We start from the raw sequence: 6,119 nt of genomic DNA, 5'->3' as shown, positions 1-6,119 counted from the left end.
AAGGGAGTTTTGTTCTGTCACCCAGGCTGGAGTGCAGTGGTGCGATCTTGACTCACTGCAACCTCCGCCTCCCAGGTTCAAGCAATTGTCCTGCCTCAGCCTCTCGAGTGGCTGAGATTACAGGCATCCACCACCATGCCTTGCTAATTTTTTGTATTTTTAGTAGAGATGGGGTTTCACCATATTGGTCAGGCTGGTCTCAAACTCCTGACCTCAGATGATCCACCCTCCTTGGCCTCCCAAAGTGCTGGGATGACAGGTGTGAGCCACCGTGCCTGGCCTATTGTGCACTTTTCATTTTCCCTTTTCCAAGAACAGTGACAATCCTTATGAATAATCAGAAAGCAAATTTCAAGGGGCAGCTTGTTATAGATTGACAGAATCAGAGTAAAACTGGCGTACTGGATATTTTCCACCTCTTCTCATCCATGACAACTCTGTGTAATATGTAATGACAAATTGGATTGCCAAATCATAAGCCAGAAAACATAATACACCTCTTTCATGACACCTTTAAACATTTTGGGGGAGTGGGAAAACTCTAGTTGGCAGTTTATCAGATTAGAAAACTCTGGTAGGTTTTCCTGATATAAACTAAAAGGTAACATGATGTTAATTATTGTGAGACAGTTAATTAATGGACTGGTCAATAATACATATAAAACAAGGTTTCCACTACCAATAAAACAGGTGTCTGCTTGATGGAAAGGCAAAATTAGACAATTCAACCGCCTTTAATTTCACAGTCTGTGATTCTTCATAAAACTTTTAAAGATCAATTATGTCCTATCAATGTTAAATCTAAGCCAGACTAAATGATTTATGTACAAATACCCTCACACATGGAATAATTGTTGATTGAGTAACTTATCTTTATTAAATATGAACTCAAGAGATTATATTGGGAGGCAATTTACACTTACGACTTTTCCCTTTCTGTTTAAAAAACTAGAGGACAAAAGACACTGCTTTTATTTTAGAACTAAATTAAACACAGTAATTTAATGTAGTGATTCAGATGTGTCCATATGTAGGTGATAATATGTTTAATTCAGCTTTCAAAATAAGAGTTTTCAATAGTGCTTCACAGCAATGAACATTCTAGTATTTGAGAGTTGGCTTCATGTATTCGTTCTACAGACACTTGTACAGTATTTACTACTACATTGAAAACATAGGCCGGGCGCGGTGGCTCAAGCCTGTAATCCCAGCACTTTGGGAGGCCGAGACGGGCGGATCACGAGGTCAGGAGATCGAGACCATCCTGGCTAACACAGTGAAACCCCGTCTCTACTAAAACTACAAAAAACTAGCCGGGCGAAGTGGTGGGCGCCTGTAGTCCCAGCTACTCGGGAGGCTGAGGCAGGAGAATGGCGTGAACCCGGGAGGCGGAGCTTGCAGTGAGCTGAGATCCGGCCACTGCACTCCAGCCTGGGCGACAGAGCCAGACTCCGTCTCAAAAAAAAAAAAAAAAAAAAGAAAGAAAGAAAGAAAACATAGCGTGAAGCATTGATAAATAAAGAACAACCTCTAATTTCAAGGACCTCATAGTCTAATAGTAGAAACTGACATGTGAAAAGGTAATTGTAAAAATGGGATGGAAAAATACACTGATAGACATACGTAAAAAAGAGGCACCTATCCCAGCCTGAGAGTAACAAGAAGACATCTTGCAATCAGTGTCACCTGCTACGAGCCCTAACGACTGAGCAGAAGTTATGTACACTCTAGCAGATGGGACTAAATCAGTAAAGACAAAACAGCAATGAAAACACCTAGTATGTGCAAGGAACCACAGACAGTTGCAAGCTGCTGGAGTGGAGATCATTTATCCAATGGCTATAGATCTGTTTAATTTGCCTCACAAATTATGCAGTAATTAATGAGTAATAGCTGAAGTGTCATAACAGCACACACTTAGTTGGGGAAATGAGTATTTAAAATTCATTTTTGCTTTAATTGTACCATTTTGGATAGGTCCCTCTACAACTTGGAACCACTCAATCCACTATAAAAAGTTAATGTTTGGAGTCAGTTTAACACTTTTCTCAATTTTTATTTCCATTCTATACTATAGCCTGAGTGCTTTTCTATTTAAATGTTTTGTCAGGGAGAATCTTGTCTATTCTTTCTATGCATCTTAACAATCTTAGATGAAACTCATTGAAAAGAAAAATCCCTCAGAAATAACACTAAATCCAAGAAGAATCTGGAGAAATACAAATACCCACATGTAGCCAAATACACCAATAACGTTACTAAATCTTTATTATCGCCCTGCTCTCATGCTGTCCTGAACTGTAAATGAGTTGAAGTGTATCTGCAAAATCTACCCTGTGGAGACAATCAGATTAGTAGGAATGTATTCCTGGAGCACACTGCAACAATAACAAACTTACTCACATATCACGTTACAATACCTGGAATTGAAAGGAAAACCCAAAGATTCACATAACAACTGGACTCAATAATCCTACCATGGAAAATGGCGATAATAGGTACATAACCCATTTATGAATGAATAAATAGAATAAATGGAATTAACTATATGCTTTCCTATCATTTATATCCCTACTAACCCATGAAGGAAGAAAAAGAAATCAGATTATTATTCTGTACTTTTCACTTCATTAAAGTATAAAGTACAATATTAAGAACAATATAGGCATAGAATCAAAAGCAGTTATGCTTTGCAAAATCTCAGAATGCTTTCAGTTCCTTCAAACTACCTGCCGACAATATGTTAGGCAAAGTGGACTATCTTAATTTTTCTGGTGCAACTCCTCTATCGCAATATATTTTAAGAAAGGAAAGTTAGAGATATAAAAAAAAGAATTCTATTTTTGTACTAAGATGTAATTCTCAGCTAAATGTGAACCCAGCAAGTCAAAGCTCACATCTCACAATGGCACTTAATTAATTAAATATTAAAATTAAATATATCTACTGTTCAACAATTCAGTCTTTTACTAATGCTAAAATAAGTTGTTAAGGATTATATAGATACAGAACCTTAGATATAAAAGTATGACAAATTTTATTTTGCTTACCCAAGAGTCATCAAAAAAAGAAAGAAAAAGAATTGTTCATCTATTCTGTTCCAGATATGAAACAAGATCCAGAGAATACAAACGACTGTGTGAAAAGTGTTATAAGAGAAATATAACAAAAGAACTGGAAGATGTGGAAACAGCTGCCTGGGAAATATGGAGACAGCTTCACAGAAGGACCTGAACTAGCCCTTGGTCACTGAAGTTTATCAAGCAAAGATGTGGAGAAAGGGCACCCGGGCCTAGGGGTCATCAGAGGCACTGAGGCACGGAAAGACATGGGATTGTGCAGGAAATTCTGTGTAGTTCAGTGTTGCCTGGGCACAAGGGCACAAGTGAAAGTGATAGAGGATGAAAGAATAGTTAGGACCACGCCGGGAAGGGTTATGTGCTACACTGAAAGTAACCAAAAAACAACATGCAGAAAAGTGTGTGAGGAGAAAGACAATTCTGGGGCCATGTGATAACTGGAAGCATAAACACAATTAGGAGGCTGCTGTACCTGTGCCAGCAAGAGCTGACAGGGGCCTATACTAAGACAGCAGAATTGGAGAAAAGGCTATGTACTTGAGAGGCATATCACAGACGAAATAAACCGGAATTCGTGACTGAGTGACTACACAGAAGATGACAGGCTTACTAATATGGGAGCTTGGGACAATGTTATTTAATAGAGAAAGGGAACACACACACACACACAAAGGAGTAGGTTTACAGGGAAAAAGAGTGACTTTGGTATTTTTCTGCGTTGGGGATGCACTGCCAACAGGACTTCCAAAAAGAGGGGTTTCATTTGCAATTTCAGGTTGGAACTGCAGAGGAGAGGAACTGAATACAAATTGTTAATTTTATCAAATTTGTGAGAGGTTAAAGTCTGAGCCTGTGAGGCCAGGGTCTTTCTTTGACCTTCAAGTCCCTGCTTGCCCCTAGTGCCTTGTACACTGTTTGGCACAGAGTAGACACTCAATACACATTTGTTATTTAATTACCTTTCTGTTGGAATTAGCAAAAACAAAAAAACCATAAAGCACTAAGAATAGGACCTTATAATTGGGCACAACTATATTTAAGGGACAGAAATGAGGTTCTAAACAAAAAGAATGAGAGAACATCAAAGGAGAGGGAGAGACCGAGGAATGAAAATCATCTTAGAAGTGTAGAGAGCACAGTAATATGTAGGGAAGAAAATAAGAGAGACCTAGTGTTTGTGCTCAAAGCAAATTACAAAGAAGAAAGCTTATATCAAAATGCAAATTAATTAATTTTTAGAACATATAACCTAAGTGGGCATATCATGTGCTATAAACTACTTTAGTGACTACAAAATTTTAGTCTGGTAATTAATTTAACATTTACATTTGCTAACTTCTCAGAAATACCCTTTATATTTAGCACTATAATCATGCAGATATAGTTTCATTTAATTCTAACTAGCTGATAAGATAATGGGACCTAGAGAGACATGTGACATGCCAGAGTTCCCGCAAAATAGAAATTCCACAAAATTGAAGACACCATCATTCAATCATTTGTTACACATCTTTTCATTACATCATTTTTCAATGACAAGAGTCTTTTGTCCTAAGGTCTTTATAAAGCCTATTAGAGAACCTACCCCACCAGACTCCCTGTTAGTATAACCTGAGGGTTTCCCGATGCCTCCTCATCTGGGAATGCACTTGGAATGTTTTCTCTTCATCTTAACAGGGGCCGTAGCGTTTGTTTGAAATGCTTCTCCAAAATATGCTATAATTGGCCAGGAACTAAACTTAAGCAAATAAGTATGCAGATAAAGTGAAAGACATCTGCAAGGAACTATAACTTCAATACTCATAGAAACAACAGTTTCAAAATTGTTAAAAATCATCTAGCCACAAAGGTCCCGACCTTCACTGTTCATTAGAATCACCTGGAGAGGTATTTAAATATCTATCAGTGTTTCCCAACATTTTCCTATCCCACCTGCATCAGACCCTAAAGAAGCCCAGAAGAGGCTGCTCATGGCTAAGATGCCAGGCCTAGGGGCACTGGCCTCCTGAGAACTGACGGGATCAGTATCTCCAGCCACAACTGTATCTATGTGTACAGTGAAGGGTTAATTCAGCAGACTAGCATTACTCAAACACTGCACTTTCAAAAAAAAAAAAAAAGGGACTGGCCCTTGACAGACTCCTGGGTGGTAACCTTTTAGCCCTCAAAATATCTTGTCTGATAAGAGTGGTTTTGTATGCCCAAAGCTGTGGGCCATGTTATGAATGGCCATGCTATGTACTCCGTATGAGATCTGGAGTGCTGGAGATTGAATAGCTAAGGTCAATCACTCAGGTACTGATTGCCTAAGTGACTGACCCCCAATGAAAACCCTAGACACCAAGGCTTGAGTGAGTTTATCCGGTTGGCAATACTTTGCACATGTTGTCACACATTGTTGCTGGAAGAATTAAATTCATTCCCATGCAACTTCAACTGAGAGGGGACACCTGGAAGCTTGCACCTGATGTCCTTTTTCCTTTGCTGATACTAATTTGTATCTTTTCACAATAAACCACAACCATAAGTCTAAGAGCTTTCCTGAGTCCTGTGGGTCCTTCTAGTGAATCATAGAGCCCAAGGGTGCTCTTGAGGACACCTGTAGGAGAGAAAAAGTAATATCTTTCCCTCACTCATTATTAGGTTCATGGTGGAAGCACATATAATAAAAGTCAGAGTAGCAAGAGAAAAGCATATACATTTATTTAGTATAAATTTTACATGACACAAGAGCCTTCAGAAATGAAGACCCAAAGGTAGTTCCACGAAAAAGAGAAAACTATGTATTTTTATGCTTACGTTTGATGGCGAGTAGACAGTTATGTAGAAGTATGATTGGACAAAAGGAGGTATGATCTAATGATAATAAACTGGGAGGAATTTAGCAAAGCCCATCTGTTCGGATTCTTCTTGGCATCTCTGTGTCTTTGTTCCTTTCCTCCAGATATAGGGCAGGGTACATTTTCATGAGGGTCTTCAGGAGATAAGGGAAGAAGGCCAGTGAACGACCTTTCAGGCTTTTATGGCCTGCTTCAGAGA

The sequence above is a fragment of the Rhinopithecus bieti genome, unplaced genomic scaffold (assembly GCF_001698545.2).
Source record: "Rhinopithecus bieti isolate Rb0 unplaced genomic scaffold, ASM169854v2 scaffold_60980, whole genome shotgun sequence".
In the NCBI taxonomy this organism is placed as follows: domain Eukaryota; kingdom Metazoa; phylum Chordata; class Mammalia; order Primates; family Cercopithecidae; genus Rhinopithecus; species Rhinopithecus bieti.
Note: the sequence above shows the minus strand (reverse complement) of the source record.